Consider the following 21950-nt stretch of genomic DNA (forward strand, 5'->3'; position numbering starts at 1 on the left):
GTCGCAAGAGAAGTTAGGAAAGAGCCTTCCTTGTCAGGTTTCGAAGAGACGCTTGCCTGAAGCGGTTCGAAAGGGCTTGACATAAGGAATTTAAGGACTACATCAAGGTTCCATGATGGAGTCATCATGTGAGGAACCTTCGAGGTCTCTGAAAGACTTTAAAAGGTCATGAATGTCCTTGTTGTCAGACAGGTCAAGGCCTCTGTGCCTAAAAACTGCTGACAACAGCTTTTATATCCCTTGATGGTAGGGACCGCTAATTTCTGCACATTCCTGAGGAAGAGCAGAAAATCAGCTATTTGGTTCACAGAGGTCGAGGAAGAGGAAACTCCCTCCTTTTTACACCATGCCCTGAAGGAAGCCCACTTCGATTGGTAAACAGCTCTTGTGGAAGCACGTCTCGCATGTGCGATTGCTCTCGCAGCTGCTTTCGAAAACCTCTCGCTCTGGCCAACTTTTCGATAGTCTGAACGCAGTCAGAACCCAGAGCGGAGAGGTTTTGGTGAAAACCTTTCGAAGTGAGGCTGTTTGAGTAGATCTTTCCTCCAGGGCAATGTCCTTGGAAAGTCTACAAGGAAAGACATGACCTCTGTGAACCATTCTCTCGCTGGCCACATCGGAGCGATCAGGGTTAACCTCGTCCCTTCTGAGGCCGCAAACTCCTCATGACTTCCCCCAAAATCTTGAATGGTGGGAAGGCGTACAAGTCTAGGCCCATCCAATTCCAACAAAGCAAAGCGTCTACCGTGATTGCTTCTGGATCCAGGACCGGGGAGCAGTAAAGAGAAGTCTCTTGGTCCTTGACGTCGCGAATAAGTCGACCAGTGGACGTCCCCACAAACGTCCACAGGTCTCGACAAACGTCTTCGTTCAAGGTCCATTCCGTCGGTAGGACTTGTTCCCGACGACCTGAGAAGATCTGCCCTGACGTTTTGCACTCCTGCAATGAATCTCGTCAGGATAGTCACATTTTTTCTCTTTGCCCACAGCAGAATCTCTCTCGCTAGGGAAAAACAACGGTCTGGAGTGTGTTCCTCCCTGGTTTTTTAATAAGCGAGTGCTGTGGTATTGTCCGAGTTTATCTGAACAATCTTGTTCTCCAAACTCCTTTCGAAGACTGCAGGGACAGAAATACTGCTGCCAGTTCTTTGACATTTATATGCCAGGCTACTTGTTCCCCTCTCCAGGAGCCTGACACTTCCTTCCTCCTAGTGTTGCACCCCATCCCGTGATGGAAGCGTCTGAGAACAACACTAGGTCGGGGCTCAGAAGACTTAGGGACACGCCCTCCTGAAGCTTCTGAGGGTCTAACCACCATCTTAGATGGTTCTTGATCGGAAGCGATATTCTCAATATGGCATTGAGATCGTCCTGGCCTTCCACTCGTCCGCAAGGAAAAATTGGAGAGGCCTGATGTGCAGTCTTCCCAAGGAAACAAACCTTTCTAGCGAGGAAATGGTCCCCAGCAGACTCATCCATTCCCTCGCCGAGCAAGTCTCTTTCCTTAGAAAGGCTGAGATCTTTTCTAAGCCTAGCCGCTGACGTTCCTGGGACGGAAACGCTCGAAAAGCCACTGAATCCATCTGAATCCCCAGATACACGTGGACTGTGTTGGGGTCAGATGCGACTTTTCGAGGTTGACCAGAAGTCCCAGGGACTTCGCTAGGGCTAAAGTGAACTGCAAGTCCTTCAGACACTTCTCTCTCGACGACGCTCTGATCAGCCAGTCGTCGAGGTACAGGGAAACTATTCCCGAAGAGTGTAGCCACCTCGCTACGTTCTTCATTACTACTGTGAACACCATTGGAGCCGTGGTCAGTCCGAAATGACAATTTGTCGAAAATTGCATTTTTCCTAACTATACAAACCTGAGGTCCTTTAACAATAGGAAGGAAGTAGCTAGCGGCAGCTGGAACGGTCGTAAGCTTCGAACAAGGGGAGAACGGTAGTTAACTGCTTGTCCGACACTGGGAGGTAAACAAATCACTTTTGCTTTGGCCCCATGCAAAATACGCAGAGTGAGGGGTGGCATGAGGAGGGACTACATGTAAAGGACCTCAGGTTTGTATAGTTAGGAAAAATGCAATTTTCGACAAATTGTCATTTGTTCCGATACGTAATACAAACCATCGGTCCTTTAACAATAGGAAGACTCACTTCTTGGTGGGAGGAATCTGAGTCTTTTGATGAACAGACTGGTGTTCGTCCATCCCTGGAATGCCTCCTGGTCGTAAGAGCGAGGGAGGGATCCAAGCCTCTGTCCGATTGATCGGGGTGTGCACCGCAGGATCAATGGTCAGACCTCTGGGCCGAGTACTAAGAGAGAGGCAAGCGTATCTCTTCGTATCCAGCAAGCAAGAACTTGTTCCTGTTTGCAAGAGGCAACATAAAGTATGGGTTGTCTCAAGCTGGCATCCACTTCCTCCCCCTTGTTGGAGGAAGTGGTGGATATACGCTCCTATCCCTAGTGAAGGGATAGGATGGGGCTCTGTTGAGTAGCTCACCTGGCATCTTGTCCTTATCCAGCAGGTGACGACCGTGTCCCTCTAACCACAGGTATGAGGGGAAGAAAAAGATGGGAAGAGGAGCCAGTCACACTCTCATTCACTCATCCATTCTTATGGTCACACCAGGACTCGATGCTGTTCAGCCTGCGAGGGTCTGGGTTCGCTACACAACGTGTTGAGCAGCCACCACGGGTCCCAAGGAAAAAGATCCAAGGACCTGTGGGCAATTATCCCGAAGGTAGAAGGAAGGGCATGTGGTCTGGTTGACCAGACCCCTGCCTTCAGTACCTGCGCCACGGAGAAGTTCTTGCGGACAAGGCAGCATCTCCTTCGCATCGAAGGCGGTGAAGTCCATTAGGGAGGGGATTGTGAACGACTCGAACCAATCGTCAGGGACCGAATGGGTTCTGAGTCTTCGCTACGAAGTTCGGTACGAAATCGAGCGTCACGGATCCCCATCCCCTAGATGCTTGACTTCGCAGAGAAGTCATGCAGTTCCTCAGAAAAGAAAAGAAGGAAATAGTCGCATGACCTATCCCTCTTCTCTACTTCGGTGATGTCCAGTACCCATACTGGTCTGTCCTATTTGCCACGAAGTCTCTCGCATCCTCCTATCCCCATGCAGCGAAGTTCTCGGTAGTGGGGATAGGACACCGACACTCCATGGTGGGTGTCAATGGTATGGGTACTGTGACAAGCTATTAAAACGAAGTAATGATTGCTCTGTAACAACCGAACTAAGTCAACAGCGTAGTTCGTAACTGACTCGGCCGCTCTGACAGCTGCCGACTGACTGCGTTCGGTAGGAGGCAAGTTGTCAAAGCATCCGAGTAAGTCACGTGACCTTCCTTTTTCCTTTAAAGGGTTATGCCGAGAGACCAAACAAATAATGTATTTGTTTGTCACCAATGCGGACAGCGAGGTGATGATTCTCTTAAGGCATGTGCCCAACAGGCGAAAGTCAATTGCCTTCTAGAGACCGAGGTCCCTGAAGGTAAAACATCTCATGGTTGTTGAATCTCAGCTATGGAGAAACAACACTATGTACCGTTGAAGACGAAGGTAGATATTGAATGCAACCTACGTCTTCACGATGAATCGAGAGAAGGATTCTCAAGATTCATAAACCTGTGCTTACAAATGACTGAAAACGCTACCCGCTATTTCATCGCTGTCCGGTGAGAACGTCGTTAGTTGCAATGAAAGCGGGGCGTTCTTCAGTAATGAAAACACAGGGGAAAGCCGCCTGAAGAACTGCTTCTCATGGGCTGAACATTTGGAAGTAGAGCTGTCAGGTCGGAGAGTAGGCGATGTCTTCTGACACATCTCGTAATTCGGTTGAACAAATGAACAATTGTACACCTACGAATAAGAGATATTTTGAAGACAAACTCAGATGTCTGCAAAATCATTCGCATTATCGCAGTGCGATGCAGCGGGAGACTTGTACAGACTTCTGTTACCGTGCGGTGGTAAACAGAAAGATGAAAGAGTCCAAGAGATATTCTCTGTTGAAAATTTCTCGCAATGTCGAAGGCGATGGAATCTAGCGTCACAGCAGTAGATGGTCCTTCATTATTGCGAGAATCCCCGTTAATCAGAGACCTAAGTCCATGATTGTTGGGCAGAGATACAAGGTTCGGTAGTCAATCAAGCAGGGCAGAGAGAGACATACATGGACCGTGCATATCGGAGGCCCAGCTGATATGACTGCTATCAGGCAGTTCAATACGCAGTAGTTGAGCCTGAGCTCTCGCTGACTCGTCATCCTGAGTTGCCAGGTAATCCATTATTCCACGAAGGAATGCGTTCGGCTAGAACTACCGAGCATAAAAGATATGCTCGAGCAATTATATTTAGCCGAAACGAATTCGGTAAATATAAAAGTTGAAATGGTGTTGTCGTGACAAAACCATAAGTATATAAAATTGAAACTGAAAAATAAAACTCCTGGGAGGTTGCAGGCAACCCCGAGTTGCAGTTCAATTAGAATACTTCTCTTATAAGTCGCAATCCGTAGATTAACTAGGATATGCGCCTACCCCTCGGACAATCAACTGCTTAGTAGAATCATGTCGCCGAGGTTAATATACGTAGTATATTTGTAGGATTTCTGAACAACGATCTCCATCCTAAATTCTTTCCTTCAAGAAAACAAAATAAGGATTGGAGATCGACCACCTTCGATCTCTATCAAAGAGAGTGAAGGAGAAGTCTTCCGCGAAGGAAAGCTTCAATGGTGAACAGAATACTAAGACGATAGTTCAAGCCAAACTGGATATTCCCGTCCGATCTTCTCTAGTCCAGGTTGGTCGCCTACTGTGAGATAGTTTCCTTCAGTAGCAGTCTTCTTCCCAATGCTAGAAATTCCAGGAATTCGAGCATAGGCGAGGTTCCCGATTATCGTGTATATCGGGGATTCTCGTCTCGCTCACTTTGGACCGTGGTCTCGCGTAAGTGTTTGGAGATCGTAAAACTCGAACACTGAATGCGTTAGAAATTCCGTAGAATTCTAAGCAGTCTGCGAAAACCCCCACCGAATTCGTCAAACGATATCGGCTGGTGGTCCTCTCGATTCCCGTAGAAAAACGAGAATGGGGCAAGGATTCCTCCTCAACGACCGGGGCTTACGTCAGGCAGGACCCGAAGGTCCCCCCGGTAGCGCAGTCCCGAACGTGGGATCCTACAGAGAAATCTCTGTAGGATCCCTCCCCTTTCCCTCGTAAACCGCCCCCCCCCTAAGGAGAGAGGGAATGGGGGAGGAGAATTGGATACTCGCTCGCCTTCCCAGTGGAACTAGCAGTTGGAGAAGAGTAGGAACAGCCATCGCCTTGCGGCGATGGCCTCTCAGAGTCTGGGAAAACGTATCGTCAGGAGAAACGTTTTCCCGCGGAGGGTTTACGAACTCTCACTGTAGGTAAGGGTCTGCCGCCACTGTGAACGTCGTCTGGGTGGGGCTGATCGACACCTGACAGGAGAGAGCCGATACCGTCCTCCGACTCATTCCAGTCCTCGTCGAGGTCGAAACCTCTCAGGAGGACCGAAGGAGTATTCAAATACGGTGTCCGAAGACACGTAGAAACGCCGCTGTCGCAGTAGAGGAGGTGGAAGTAGCTTGATCGACCGGCCAGAACTGAGAGAGCCTTCTTGTCCGGAGACGAGAGACTCTGGTTCGAGACAGAATCGGCAAGTTCCGATCGCGGCAGACCCACCGTCGGTTTGGGTTTCCCTCTCGGGCCCCAAAACGACTCGAGCAGAGACGTGGGCTCTGCTGGTGGGAGCAGCAATCCTTCCGCAAGGTCATTATGCTGACGAATCAGCTTAATGACTTCTGCAAATTCCTCTGTATCTCGGGAGTAACCGTGTCTTGCGGAGTAAGACCGTCCAGTCCCTCCAACAAGAACAGATCCCGAGATACTCCTCCTTCAGAAGGAGGAACAGCGGCAGACCACTGACGGTCGCCTCCAGCTACTAGCGTATGTCCTGGTCAGGTCCTAGAACCGTGCCTGGTCCATACGGCGTCATAGCTGGATCGCGAGCGGCGCACCTCTCGCGATCACTCATAGGTACCTCGCTCCTCCCGGTGTAGCCCGAGGAGGTTGAAGGTACAGGAGAGGCAGACCTGACGCTCCCCCCTAGCTCGCTGGCAGGACCAGCGTGCTTGGAGGGCTGCTGCTGATCGTCCACCAGGGCCGCAGTGGCGATCGAGCAGCAGGCCTAGCCTTGCGCTCGCCTGGGGCGAGAGGCTCGGCTGAGAACGTCGACGCTGATCTCTAGCGTCAGGCGAGCTGTTGCTGGTTTACCGTCTCCGCCCGGTCCCGATGGGAGCGGCATCAGGTGACCTGCTAGGCTCGTTGTCGCGGTAGACCGGCGAGCGTCCTCTCGGCGCGTCGAGCCGCTGGTACCAGCCGTGGCTGGTACCGACGACCGCTGGGACCCCTTCCTTGCCTCAACCCGTGCTGGTCAGCGACCGTCACGTCAACCCGAGCAGCCAGCTGGTCGCTGCGAGAGCGTCCACTGGCCTAGCGAGAGTCGTCTGCACGACACTCGCCCCAGTCTTCTGCTACCGCGCTTCGGTCTTGGCGGCGAGCGAGCTCGAGTGTCAAAGACTTTGGCTGGACGGTCTCCCGCGGGAGACCGTCCACTCGGTACTTCTCGCTAACGGAAGCCGATGGCGGATCCTGGTTTAGCGGCAGAACCGCTAGAACCAGGCGAGGAAGTGCCAGCCGAAGCTGGTACTCCTCTGGTCCCCGTCTTCTTCTCCTTGGTAGAAGAAAAGACGGGCCCTGTTCCCGACGGGAGCAGGAGGACCAGCAGAAGAGCTCCCCGAATCGCAGGAGCGAGACGGGCCCGTTAGAAGGTCCCGAAGGAGCCTTCTTAGGGGGGAAAACCCCGGTTACCAGCTGGTCGCTGCAAGAGCGGCCGCTGGCCTGGCAAGAGTCACCTGAGCGTCTCTCACCAGCCTTCTGCTCGGTGCCCCCGCGTCTTGGCGCCGAGCGAACTCTGGCGCCGAAACTTGGCTGCACGGTCTCCCGAGGGAGAACGTACACTCGGGATCTCTCGCGAACGAGAGACCGAGCCGGAACCTGGACCTAGCGGCATCGCCGCTAGCACCAGGCGAGGAAGTACCAGAGCTAACCGATACTCCTCTGGTCCCCGTCATCTCTTCCTTACGGAAGGGGAGACGGGCCCCGCTCCCGAAGGAGCAGGAGGACCAGCAGAAGGAAGGACCCCCCGTCCCACCGGGGTGGGACGGGCCCTTAGAAGTTCCCGAAGGAGACTTCTTAGGGGGGAAGGCAGCCTTCTTCTTTCTTCTTCGGCTTATGGGCCTTAGAAGTCGAAGGGGAAGAGGCAGCAGCAGACGATGAAGACGAAGATGACAGCTTCCTCTTCTCCTTCTTCCTCGTCAGCTCACGCAGGACAGTCGTCAGGTCCTCCATCCAGGCCGGAGCCGGGGGCTATTGCCGAAGCAACACGGCCCGACTGCACCTGTCCGGAAGGACCTGGGACTGGGGAAGACACACCGTGGGCAGGACCAGCATGGACAGGCACAGGAACCAGGCAGCGACAGGAACAGCAACCAGCTCAGGAGCGGCAGGAACAGCGGCAGCGGTAGACCCAGAAGGGACAGCCAAGCCAACAGCCGGAATCACTCAGCGGCAGGTACGGCAGGCCCAGCGATCGCCTCGTAGAATCATCGGCAGCCAGCGGAACCTGGGTCCTGGCGGCCGGTCCAGGGGCGAGCTGCTGGAACAGCGGAAGTCTGGGGCAGGCAACACGAAGAAAACAGGCGGCGGCGGCAACCCCACCTCGGTACGGCTGCGGCCCTAGTAGCGGCAGGACGGCGTCATCGACACAGCATGGGAGTGTAGACCAGGAGGGGGGGGGGAGCAGCATAAGCGGCCGTGGTGGAGTAGTGGAGACCGCCCCAGACCTCGCTAGACGCTGCAGCAGCCCGTGGATGCTAGGCACGCCCTGCCTCCGCGGTGGTCCATACCTGTCCAAGGTCGTCTCCCACGGATGTAGCACCTGCGGTAACATAGATGATTAGTAAGAGGGGTTCCCTCATGCACGGGGAAGACATGCCCCACCCCGAACGCAAGGAAGACCCCAAATACAAAATACAACGAAGAAGCTGAGCGGGGGGCAGGAAGGAAGACGAAGAATCGGTACCAAAGGGAGTCGCGGAGAGCTTTCCGACGACTTCCCGGCAGACCTTCGCTTCCCCTACCCCCGCACAGCAGTGAAAAGTAATATGAAAATGAAACAGAATACTGCCCTTGCGATTCACTTCATAGAACTTAAAGGGGAAAAGATCAATTCCCGGGTAAGAACGGAAACTTGATCCAATAATATGATGCTATCATAAAATATATATGAAAATGAAACAGAATACTGCACTTGCGATTTCATTTTCACATAAAAAAAATCGTAAGGATCAATTCCCGGGTAAGAACGAAAATTGATCCAAATTAAATTTCATGCAAATAAATAAATGAAAATGAAAAGAATATTGCAATTGCGAATCCACTTTCATTGCATTCTATTATACAAAATTAAAAGGCTCGTGCCGAGCGCAATCACACTCTCGGTAACGAACGCACAGGGCAAAAATATAATGAAAAGAGTACTTACATTTTTCAATTACACACTTTCGCCCAAAATACATGACTCGGCGCGAGCGCGCCCGCCCTCGGCACCGAGACATAATTCAAGGGTTCAATTCATGAAAAGAAAGGAAATCGCCGCATCTACGGCGATAACTCCACGTTGGTTCATAATTAAGTAATGAAAATGAAAACAGTGTACTTACAGTTTTCATTTTCAAGTCAAAAACAAACCATTAGTAGAAAACACAATATAAACAAAGCATACGACGATGAAGCGGGCAGAGAGCGATGACGAACACGTCCTTCACACCCGCGGCCGAAAGCAAAAGTGATTTGTTTAACTGTCGGACAAGCAGTTAACTACCGTTCTCCCCTTGTTCGAAGCTTACGACCGTTCCAGCTGCCGCTAGCTACTTCCTTCCTATTGTTAAAGGACCGATGGTTTGTAGGACGTATCGGAACAAACACATAGCTCTGAACTGCCACACTTTTTTGTCTAAGACAAACATTAGATACTTCTTGAAAGAGGGTGGATCGGGATGTGAAAGTACGCGTCCTGCAAGTCTAAGGACACCCATCCAGTCGCCCGGTCTCAAGGCTCCCAGAACAGAATGAGGCGTCTCCATCGTGAAGTTTGTCTTTTCCACGAAAGATTGAGCCTGCTTACATCTAGAACTGGACGCCAACCTGACGACTGCTTCGGTACTAGGAAGATCCTGTTTGTAAAAACCTGGGGGACCCCAGGTCCCGCGACTTGTTCCACCGCTCTTTTGTCGATCATCTGCTGAAGGAGATCGAATAAAACTTTCTTCTTTTCTCCCTGATAGGATGAGAAAGGTCTCTGGGAGTCGTAGAAAGAGGAGAAGATCTAAAAAGGGATCTTGTAGCCCCTGCTCCACGATCTTGAGGGACCAAGAGTCCGTGTCTCTCTCTCTCCACGCTCCCGCAAAAAACTTCAGTCTGGCTCCGACTGGTGTCTGAAGGACATGCGTTCTCACTTGGAAGGCTTTGGCTTAAAGGAAGCTCTTCCTCGTGAAAACCCTCTCCCTTGAGGAGCTGCTCTCGAGGGGGGGAGCCCCACGAAAGGGCTTAACTTTCTTCGGCGGTCTAACCGCAGCTGAAGAGGTTGAAGGTACGGCTGACCGTCTTGTAGACTGGGCCAAAAGGTCCTGAGTTGCCTTCTCTTGCAAACTGTTCGTCAGGTCTTTTACTAAAGTCTGGGGGAAGAGATGGTTCGAAAGAGGCGAAAACAGCAAATCCGGTTTCTGAGCCGGAGTTTACCGAACGAGCTGTGAAGTTGCACAGCAAAGCTCTCTTTTTCAATAAAGCCGTTCCAAAATGAGATACGATCTCCTCCGAACCATCCCTGACGGCTTTGTCCATACATGCTAACACGCTGGACAGCTCCCCCAGACTGAGAGATTCTGGGCTTCTCGCTTGCAGATCCAGAACTCCCAAACACACGTCAAGGAAGTTGAACACTTCCAGAGTCCTGAGCAGACCCTTCAAATGATGGTCAGTCTCCGTAGAGGTCCAGGTTACTTTAGCAGAGGGTAAAAGACCTCCACTGCAAATCCACTAGGCTGGAGAAATCTCCTTGAGCCGACGAAGGGATACGAACTCCTACTTCATCTTTGGTTTCTATACCAAATGCCCCCACCCTTTTCCGTCTAAGTATAGCTGGCGGCAAGGCGAAGGTCGTCTTGCCTTGATCTCTCCTTCGTATCATCCAATCTTGGAGTTCTTAAAAGCACGTTTCGTGGAGAGAGAAGTTTTCATCTCTACCAAACTCCGGGGTTTTTTCCAGTTTTAGATGAAGAAGAAACTGCGAAGGAGGAGACTTGGGAGCTGCAGGCTGAAACTTGTCTTCAAAAGAAGAACGCAAGAGCCGCACGAGGACTTTATAGTCCGAGATTGAAGGGGCCGCAGCAGGTTTCCTCTTCAACCGATTCAGCCGAACTACTTAGCTCTCCTCTTCTCTAAACGGAAGAGGAGACCGTCTGTCCGGAGAGGGCGTCCTAATGTCGGGTCTTGGCTTGATCAAAGGACCACCCCTATCCTTGCTAGAGGCAGCCTTATTTCGGCTGTCTTCTCTATGACGCTTCTACTCGATGAAGGTAGAGCGTCCTGACGAGGACGAGCGTCCTTAGCGCCATCCGCGGCAGTCTCAACTTGCCAGAGAAGCGTCCTTACGTTTCTCAAACGAAAGGGAAGACCTTTTTCGCTGGAATACGTGCCTGTGCGACGTAAACTAGCGTCTGGGGGTACGACTTCTTGGTCGGAATCCCCAAAAACGTCTTGAAAAGAGCCCTGACCGTCCTGGCGAGCTTCCTGCCAAGCGGTTCCTGCCGAGCGTCCTGGCGAGTCCTGACGAGCGTCCTGACGAGCGTCCTGACGAGCGTCCTGACGAGCGTCCTGACGAGGTCCCGCCTAGCGTCCTGACGAGCATCCTGTCGAACGTCGTGCAGAGCGTCCTCCTCATAAGCGTCCTGACGTAACGTCCTTCTAGAGGACGAACGAGATCGGCGAATCGCCGAAGGAGAAGCGATCGGCGAACGAGGCGAAGTAGGTGAGGGAGAGAGACTGCTTTGTCCTCTTGACAGGCAGTCTAAGGTCCCTCCTCCGCTTAGGCTCGACTGCTGATTGGGCGGGAGTCCTATGAGCCATAAGCGAGGATTATGCTGGTCCTGAAGGGACAAAAAGAATGTTCTTCGTCGGGGAACGAACGAACAGAGGAAGCAGGACTGATCCTGCGAGAAGACGAGGTTGGGGACGAGGGGGACGACCTCCTTCCTTCTCACAGGTACAGCTACCTGCTGTTCTCAGGTATACGCGCCTGTGCATGCAACCCAGTGTCCTCATCGGAGGAGGATCTTACCTCTTTTCTGAGGCGGAAAAAGCGTCATACGCATCGTCCGACGAAAGTGGCGAAAGAGGACGTGAAGCGTCCTCCGCCCGAAAACGTCCTTTTCAGAGGACGAGAGTCTCTCCGAGCGCTCCACCCCTTGCGCGGGGAGGATGCTTCGGAGGACGAAAAGCACTCTTTCAGGACGCGCGTCGTCCGCGCGCTCCTTGGCAGCCTGGGACTTTGCTACAAGGCCTGCCGAAGGGACGCCAGATCGGTGGGAAGCCCGTAACCCTCTTGCGGCTTTCGACATACCTACTCCCTGAGTCTTGGGAGTCTGATAGAGGTCTAGGCCTAGAGGCATTATGGGGCCGATCTGACGCCCCCGCCCCCTCCACAAACACTGGGGGCACGATAACACACACTTGCACCGAGCCAGTTTCTAAGGCTTTCACTTTGGTCTCCAGAGTGCGAAGAGACTCCAAAATCAGAGAGAGAGCATTCACTTCTCCCGACACAGAATCAGAGCCCGAAGGCAACACAGGTTTAGGGGTTGCAAACACTACAGGTGTTAATGTAGGAGAGATGTTAGCCTTACCTTTGGTAGAACCACTCCTGGAGGAAGACCTCCTGATCCTATCGCGCTCCAATTTAAGGCGATAGGACTCATATACTCTCCAATCATCATCGGTCAATTTCTCACATTCATTGCACCGATTATCAATCAAACAATTAAGCCCCCTACAACTACATACATACTGGTGGGGGTGGGGGTCTACCGATGCTTTCGGTAGCCTCACCTTACAATCAGCCCTCACACACACTCTGAAACTCACAGCACTTGATCCAGACATATCTTATATAGAAAAGTCAATCCAAAATCAAAAAACGGTCCACTATCGCGCATGCCAATTCAACAAATCCAATTCAATACCAAAAAATCAATCAGATACTTAAAGCGAGTCACCATTCAAAAAAAATCCAAAAAATGAGCAGAGGTCTGTAAAACAGTTGTTACCGAACCGGCGACAGAAAAAAATATGAATAGAAAATGGGATTGGTTCCTGATATCCGCCTCCCAGCGGCGGGAATGGGTACTACACCTGGCCGCCCACTGCGTGTGCCGCGAGTTTGAAATTTCTGTCGGACGTCAGAAATACAGCTATATATATCTGGCAGGTAAGTGGCATGAACAAATTGCATTTTTCCTAACTATACAAACCTGAGGTCCTTTAACAATAGGAAGGTAACTAGCGGCAGCTGGGACGGTCGTAAGCTTCGAACAAGGGGAGAACGGTAGTTAACTGCTTGTCCGATCGTGCGCGCGCCCGCACGCCCGAGAGGTGAAGAATCACTTTTGCTTTAGGCCCATGCAAAAAGTTGCAGAGTGAGGGGTGGCATGAGGTGGGACTATATGTAAAGGACCTCAGGTTTGTATAGTTAGGAAAAATGCAATTTTCGACAAATTGTCATTGTTCCGATACGTAATACAAAACCCTCGGTCCTTTAACAATAGGAAGACTCACTTATTGGTGGGAGGAATCTGAGTCTTTTTGGTGAACAGACTGGTGTTCGTCCAACCCTGGAGTGCCTCCCTGGTCGTAAGAGCAAGGGAGGGATCCAAACCTCTGTCCGATTGATCGGGGTGTGCACCGCAGGATCAATGGTCAGACCTCTGGGCCAAGTACTAAGAGAGAGGCAAGCAAGCGTATCTCTTCGTACCAGCAAGCAAGAACTTGTTCCTGTTTGCAACAGACAATCATAAAATGATGGGTTTGTCTCAAGTTGGCATCCACTTCCTCCCCCTTGTTGGAGGAAGTGGTGGATATTTACTCCTATCCCTACTGAAAGGGATAGGATGGTGCTCTATTGAGTAGCTCACCTGCATCTCGTCCTTACCCAGCAGGGTGACGACCGTGTCCCTCTACCCAGAGGTAGAGGGAAGAAAAAGATGGGAAGAGGAGCCAGTCACAATCTCATTCACTCCATCCATTCTTACGGTCACACCAGGACTCGATGCTGTTCAGTTCAGCCTGCGAGGGTCTGGGTTAACTACACAACGTGTTGAGCAACCACCACGGTTCCCAAGGAAAAAGATCCAAGGAACTGTGGGCAATATCCCGAAGGTAGAAGGAGGTGCATGCGGTCCGGTTGGACCAGGCCCCTGCCTTCACTACCTGCGCCACGGAGAAGTTCTTGCGGAACGCGAGAGAATGATGAAGAGGCGTCCACACTCATCCTGGGTGTTGAGTTTCTTCAGACAGCTCCGTCGCGCCTTCACAGGACACAAATGGAGTGAGGATCTGAGGCGGCTTTAGGAAGCCGGGTCTTACATCCCCTCACACCCCTCCTAACACTCGAAGAGTCAGATATATTTGAAAAGTCAAAGAGAGATCAAGAAAAGCAAGGGTCGAACCAACAAATCTAAACAGTACCAAGAAAATCCAAAAAACAAATCCCAAACCATGCGAACGCCAAAGCCAAAGTGTACTTCACCAAACCAATTGCGAAAAACACGGGCGAAAGCGAGCGAAAATCCACGATGTTCACCGAAACGGCAGCAGGGAAGATGTGAGGAATAGTTGGAATGGTTCCAGGTACCTGGGTAGAGGGCGCACAGGTGTTACACCTGACTACCCAATCGGCGATTGTCGCGAGTTTTGAAATTCTGCCGTGACGTGACAGGGACTTAAGCTATATATATATAACTACCAGGTAAGTTAGATGTTTAAAAATTATAATGTCTTGATGAAAAAATACGTGAATTTGAGGGAAGTGATGCTACTATTGAATTCATTATGGTATTCAACACATTTGACATATCAAATTCTCAAAATCTAAATACTAAAGGATTTAAAAGCCCAATTCAGAAGAATAATGCAAGTGATATTAAAGATTTTCTAATAAAAACAGAAACATATATCAGATCTTTGAGACTTCAGGATGGTAAAGACATCTTAAAATAAGATCGAAAAACTGGTTTCATTGGCTTTCTCTATTGCATACAAAGTCTTCAGATTCTGTACGAAACCTGTGTTCTATTGAATAAGTTTATATTTTTCTCAATCAAAACATATGCCCCTCAATGATAACTTTCCTCTTTTAACGACTTTCTGGTCATTGCAAATTCGGCCCCATTAATTCTTATGGTGCGAAAACAGAGGCGCAGGGACCGAAAACGATTGCGTCACACTACGGCGATAATCTGGCAGTAAAACATTTTCATATATCCAAAAAGTAAATACTAACAAAGATATATATGCGCATTACGATTAAACCAATTACACGAAAAGCTGATAATCTGCATGAATAACTGGTAAACTGTTCTGCAAGAAAGTTGAGTAAAGCAATTATTTACAATAGGTACGAAATTCAAGATGTCGTAACGTCATAATACAGGACTTAAAAGAACGTTCTAATTCCAAAAAATAATTATACTTAAATTTGAGTCAGAATAGAGTTGCTTTTTCAATAACGAATATTTTCAAATTAATCATCATAAAAATGTAAAATATTGATGTTTTACTATTTATTTAAAAAATTATCGAGGTGCACTCTTCGTCGTCGTCTTCTACAAAACAGTTGTTTACTCGGTGAGGAAAAGTTTTCCGATTGTTGTGATGAAAGTGCCCCAGCGTCTGTGGGTACAAGTGGTGTGCGGGTTAATCACAGGAAATGGTTAGTTTATTGACACAAGCGACTCCGTAAACATCGAGATGGCGTCAATCTTCTAAATACTTCGAGTTGTAAGTAAAAATGTTGAACACGTTTTGGTGAGGTTTGCACTACGTTTGAGACCGTTTTCGGGTTGTTTACACATTACCGGGCCAGTTGCTCCCTACTTTGTTTGTTGTTGTTTTGGTATCGCGACACCCAAATCCATCCGCCACGGTAAGTAGCCTTACTGTAACCCTGTGGTTAGTGCGCGCAGCGCAACATTACCTCTTGCCAGAACATGCCGTGCCTGCCAAGAATCTTTAAATAGGGTAGAACATCACAGCAGCCAAGCAGGCCACCTACAATCAACGCAAGCCACCCTCCGAAAAAGTACATTATAAACGCGTCCTGACACCCGAGATGGGCATCAGTCGCGACTTGTTGTGGTGAGAAACGGAGCTAAAGACCTCTACTCTCCTTTCGATCGAAGTAAGTATCTCCCCAAAGTTAGAAATTAAGGCCAAATTTTAAGATTTAAACAGAGGGTACTGAAAATGGCGCCCACGGCAGTGGAAATCTCACCAAAACGCTTTAGAAATTTTTACTTACAACTAAAAATGTTTCGGAGATTGACGCCATCTCGATGTTTACGGAGTCGCTTGTGTCAACAAACTTTCCATTTCCTGTGATAAATCCGCACACCACTTGTACCCACAGACGCTGGAGCACTTTTATCACAACAATCGAAACACGATTTCCTCACCAACAACAAGCCAGGCGTAAACAGCTGTTTGGGTAGAAGATGACGAGAAGCGTGCTCTTGGCTAATTTTTAAAAAGTAAGGGTTAAAACATCAATATTTTACATATTTATGATGATAATTTGAAAATATTCATTATTGAAAAAGTAACTCGACTCTGACTCAAATTTAAGTAATTATTTTTTCTGAATTAGAACGTTCTTTCAAGTTCTGTATTATGACGTCACGACAATCTGACTTTGAGTACCTATTGTAAATAATTGCTATACTCAACTGTCATTGCAGAACAGTTTACCAGTTATTCATGCAGATTGTTATCAGCTATACATGTAATTGTTATAATAATCGTAATGCGCATATATATCTTTATTATTTACTTTTTGGATATATGAAGATGTTTTACTGCTGGATTATCGCCGTAGTGTGACGCAATCGTTTTCGGTCCATGGGCCTCTGTCTGTTTTCGCACCATAAGAAATTATGGGGCCGAATTTGCAATGACCAGAAAGTCGTTTAAAAAGGAGGAAAGTAGCATTGAGGGGGATATGTTTTGACTGAGAAAAAATTTATTCAATAGCTAGCTTGTAAAAAATACTTGGTTTTAAAAACTTGATTGACAACTAAGCAGCATGTCTACTATGGGTTTCAGAGACAGTGCAAGCACGTTTTGGGCAATACCTATTTCTGTAACGAACACTCTTAACAGAACGAGATTTTGCTATAGTGCATTACACCCAGTGCCGTAATTTATAAGGGTATCGTGAATCACTAATAGTAAAGAATAACGACACTTGTCCTTGTACCAAGAGACAAAAACTCCATTATGCAGAAATGGATACGAACACGCGTAATAAAGCTCCACCTACCCTCTCCCCACCCCCCCCCCCCCCCCCCCCCCCCTCCACCGCCATCCCTTTTCTTCTTCGTTCCTTTCCTCCGCCTTCCTTTCTCTCTCTCTCTCTGTTGCCATTCGGTATGTGTTTTGACACAAAACGTTGAAATTGGTGAAATTAGGCTATGTATTGGAAGTATAGATACATAAATATAAAGCAATTGTTATCATTATTGCATTACTATGACAACTAGAATTCATGGAAACAGTTTATATAACCTGTTAAGCGTCACCCACGTAATAATACGTTTACCGCGATCTACTCGGTAGCGCCTTCAACGGGATATTACGTTCAAGACTTTAACTGTGCTTGTCAAGCCGTCAGCCCCGTAATAATACGTTTACTCGTATAGAAAGTGTAGGAACATCATTTGGTAACACTCTCAGCACATGGGAAACTTATTCCAGCCTGGCAACTCTTTCCTGGTGGTCGCCTTATGCTAGGATCGCTGATTACAAAAAAAGCGTGACGGTACGTTAGCAGCGAGCTCATCAGGGGCGGACGCTTAACAGGATAATAATGGAACGGCGTATGTGTGAAGCCTCCACTAATGTGGCAACGATGATTTTGCCATTCTTAGCATACAAACATTAAAGCATGCAAACATTAAAGGTTACATTTATTTCTGGCATACGATTATTAAAGAAATTCAAAACAAAATACTAATAAAGACTGAAATCAATGAAAAGTGCTGGCAAAAAAAAAAAAGCAAAAAAAAAAAAAAAACGTAGTCGTTCCTCTGCACTTTTCCGTATTCGTTCCTCTATGGTTGGTTTTTCGGCAGCCAGATGTACGAAAACGTTAGAAACATTTGATTTATCTACTTTAGAAATATCTGTAATTTTTCGTTGTAATTTAGGTTGCAAAAAAGGGATAATATACATGAATTAAATCAAAATTTTAAATAACAAAGTAAATTTAAACTAAATAACGAGTAAAGTAAACAGTTTAGGGAATAAAACTTTGCAGTTTCGTCGTCTGTCGTCGTCTGCTGTTGCGAAAATTTTTTTTTTGTGTTTATGGCGCGCGCGCTTAGAAACCAGGAACAGCAAACGGGTTTAAAGTGCAATGTGGAGTGAACTGAGACCAAAATGTGTATAATAACAATCAAATAAGCACTGTGGAGTTTCAGTTGTGATGGCAGTAAGGATAAAAAACCGCCGATTACAAGGTAAGAATGAATTCAGTTCCAACCATAAACCCCGCCCCGGGAATAACAAGTTTCATACTTTCACTAATATAGGCAACAAAATGTTGTTTTATTGTCTGATTACAACTGCAATCTTGAGTAAGATCAATAAACGTTACTACATACGCTAACATTTTCAAATGAGTGCTGGGAAGGCTGGGGAAAGATGGTGGCCGTCACTGATGAGAACTGTCCATGCAAAACGTAGCCGCCATATTGGATTTCAAAACTGCCTTGAAAAACATATTTTACGAAGAGCTCACATGCTTATTTTAGTTCGTATATGGGGAGCTTTCATATATCACAATATGTTGACGAAAACTTTCAGTCTTTTAAATGGTATGCTTAGAGTTGCAATTGTATTCATGTTTCACCAATTAAATATAGAGTGAATAGGGGGAAACATCAGTACAGGCCAACCCCTCATCACGGTAGACGGGTCTTATTCACTCGATATTTAATTGGTGAAACATGAATACAATTGCAACTCTAAGCATACCATTTAAAAGACTGAAGTTTCGTCAACATATTGTGATATATGAAAGCCCCATACGAACTAAAATAAGCATGTGAGCTCTTCGTAAAATATGTTTTCAAGGCAGTTTGAAATCCAATATGGCGGCTACGTTTTTCATGGACGGTTCTCATCAGTGACGGACACCATCTTTCCCCAGCCTTCCCAGCACTCATTTGAACAAGTTAGCGTATGTATGTAACGTTTATTGATCTTACTCAAGATTGCAGTTGTAATCAGCACAATAAAACAACATTTTGTTGCCTATATTAGTGAAAGTATGAAACTTGTTATTCCCGGGGTTATGGTTGGAACTGAATTCATTCTTACCTTGTAATCGGCGGTTTTTATCCTTACTGCCATCACAACTGAAACTCCACAGTGCTTATTTGATTGTTATTATACACATTTTGGTCTCAGTTCACTCCACATTGCACTTTAAAACCCGTTGCTGTCCTGGTTTCTAAGCGCGCGCGCCATAAACACAATTACAAACAGCAGACGACGACAGACGACGAAAAACTGCAAAGTTTTATTCCCTAAACAAAATGTTTACTTTACTCGTTATTTAGTTTAAATTTACATTGTTATTTAAAAATTTTGATTTAATTCATGTATATTATCCCTTTTTTGCAACCAAATTACCCCGAAAAATTACAGATATTTCTAACTTAGATAAAATCAAATGTTTCTAACGTTTTCGTACATCTGGCTGCCGAAAACCATAGAGGAACGAATACGGAAAAGTGCATAGAGGAACGACTACGTTTTTTTTTTTTTTTTTTTTGTTTTTTTTTTTTTTTTTTTTTACTTTTTTGTTTTTGCTAGCACTTTTCATTGATTTCAGTCTTTATTAGTATTTTGAATTTCTTAAATAATCGTATGCCAGAAATAAATGTAACCTTTAATGTTTGCATGCTTTAATGTTTTGCATGCTAAGAATGGCAAAATCATCGTTGCCACATTAGTGGAGGCTTCACACATACGCCGTTCCATTATCCTGTTAAGCGTCCGCCCTGATGAGCTCGCTGCTAACGTACCGTCACGCTGTTTTGTAATCAGCGATCATAGCACTGATGATAGTTTTTCAAAGTTAATATTGATTTTTATGCTTGTTATTCATACTGTTAATTTACTGTAGGAAATTCTCTCTCTCTCTCTCTCTCTCTCTCTCTCTCTCTCTCTCGGAGTCCAGTCACTCGGCAAAGAAAAGTCATCTTCACTCCCGCAATTGGAAGAAAAGTTTGTATCATCACTGGAGGATTCAGAACTAGAGCTCTCATCATCAAATAGGTTATCAATATCACACTCCTCATCTAGTATTTGATTGATCTCACCTAAAGAAATATGCTCCTCTTTGGGACATTCATTGTGAAAGACGCGAAATCCAATTTGTCTCGATAAACGCCCGAAGCGTATTGAAAGAAAACCAACAGGGACAGGCAGTTTTCTAGCATAAGCGACCACCAGGAAAGAGTTGCCAGGCTGGAAATAAGTTTACCCATGTGCTGAGAGTGTTACCAAATGATGTCCTACACTTTCTATACGAGTAAACGTATTATTACGGGCTGACGGCTTGACAAGCACAGTTAAAGTCTTGAACGTAATATCCCGTTGAAGGCGCTACGAGTAGATCGCGGTAAACGTATATTACGTGGGTGACGCTTAACAGGTTATAAACTGTTTCCATGAATTCTAGTTGTCATAGTAATGCAATAATGATAAAATTGCTTTAATATTTATGTATATATACTTCCAATACATAGCCTAATTTCACCAATTTCAACGTTTTGTGTGTAGTCTTATACCCAGTTTGGAGGGTCAACACATACCGAATGGCAACAGAGAGAGAGAGAGAGAGAGAGAGAGAGAGAGCGAAGAGGGAGAGAGAGAGAGAGAGGGAGAGAGAGAGAAAGGAAGGCGGAGGAGAAAGGAAGGCGGGGAACCGAAGAAGAAAAAGGGGATGGCGGTGGAGGGGGGGGGGGGTGGGTTGTGAAGGGTAGGTGAAAGCTTTATACGAGTGGTTCGTATTCCATTTCTGAATAATGGAGTTTTTGTCTCTTGGTACAAGGACAAGTGTCGTTATTCTTTACGATTAGTGATTCACGAATACCTTAGAAAGTACGGCACTGGTGTGCTTGTAATGCACTATAAGCAAAATCTCGTTCTGTTGAGAGTGTTCGTTACAGAAATAGGTATTGCCCAAAAACCAAAAAAACGTTGCTTGCACTGTCTCTGAAACCCATAGTAGACATGCTTTTAGTTGTCAATCAAGTTTTATAACCAAGTATTTTTACAACGCTAGCTATTGAATAAATTTGTATTTTCTCAGTCAAAAAAACATATGCCCCTCAATGCTAACTTTCCTCTTTTAACGACTTTCTGGTCATTGCAAATTCGGCCCCATAATTTCTTATGGTGCGAAAACAGACAGAGGCCCATGGACCGAAAACGATTGCGTCACACTACGGCGATAATCCAGCAGTAAAACATCTTCATATATCCAAAAAGTAAATAATAAAGATATATATGCGCATTACGATTATAACAATTACATGTATAGCTGATAACAATCTGCATGAATAACTGGTAAACTGTTCTGCAATGACAGTTGAGTATAGCAATTATTTACAATAGGTACGAAAGTCAAGATGTCGTGACGTCATAATACAGAACTTGAAAGAACGTTCTAATTCAGAAAAATAATTACTTAAATTTGAGTCAGAGTCGAGTTACTCTTTCAATAACGAATATTTTCAAATTAATCATCATAAATATGTAAAATATTGATGTTTTACTACTTATTTCAAAAAATTAGCCAAGAGCACGCTTCTCGTCATCTTCTACCCAAACAGCTGTTTACGCCTGGCTTGTTGTTGATGAGAAATCGTGTTTCGATTGTTGTGATAAAAGTGCTCCAGCGTCTGTGGGTACAAGTGGTGTGCGGATTTATCACAGGTGAAAGGTTAGTTTATTGGACACAAGCTACTCCGTAAACATCGAGATGGCGTCATCTTCTAATACCTCGAGTTGTAAGTAAAAATGTTGAACGCGTTTTGGTGAGATTTGCACTACGTTTGAGACCGTTTTCAGTACCCTCTGTTTAAATCTGTTTAAATCTTAAAATTTGGCCTTTAATTTCTAACTTTGGGGAAAATACTTACTCGAAAGGAGAGTAGAGGTCTTTAGCTCCGTTTCTCACCAACAACAAGTCGCGACTGATGCCCATCTCGGGTGTCAGGACGCGTTATAATGTACTTTTTCGGAGGGTGGCTTGCATTGATGGTAGGTGGCCTGCTTGGCTTGCTGTGATGATCTACCCTAAGACCCGTCTACCGTGATGAGGGTTGGCCTGTCGTGATGTCCCCCTATGCGGATAAGGCGCGAAGCGCCGTTCCGCCACGGCCTTACTGACAGCACACACAAATCAATCGTCGCGGATATGTAGTAGCTCCCTACTTTGTTTGTTGTTGTT

At 46.8% G+C, this 21950-nt stretch overlaps 1 protein-coding gene across 1 annotated transcript in view; it reads right to left on the reverse strand.

Annotated features, from left to right (window-relative positions):
- The window catches only part of LOC135212066 (ABC transporter F family member 4-like), a 182627-nt gene that overhangs the window by 159727 nt on the left and 950 nt on the right, over nt 1-21950 (reverse strand).

This window comes from Macrobrachium nipponense, chromosome 40, assembly GCF_015104395.2.
Source record: "Macrobrachium nipponense isolate FS-2020 chromosome 40, ASM1510439v2, whole genome shotgun sequence".
Classification (NCBI taxonomy): domain Eukaryota; kingdom Metazoa; phylum Arthropoda; class Malacostraca; order Decapoda; family Palaemonidae; genus Macrobrachium; species Macrobrachium nipponense.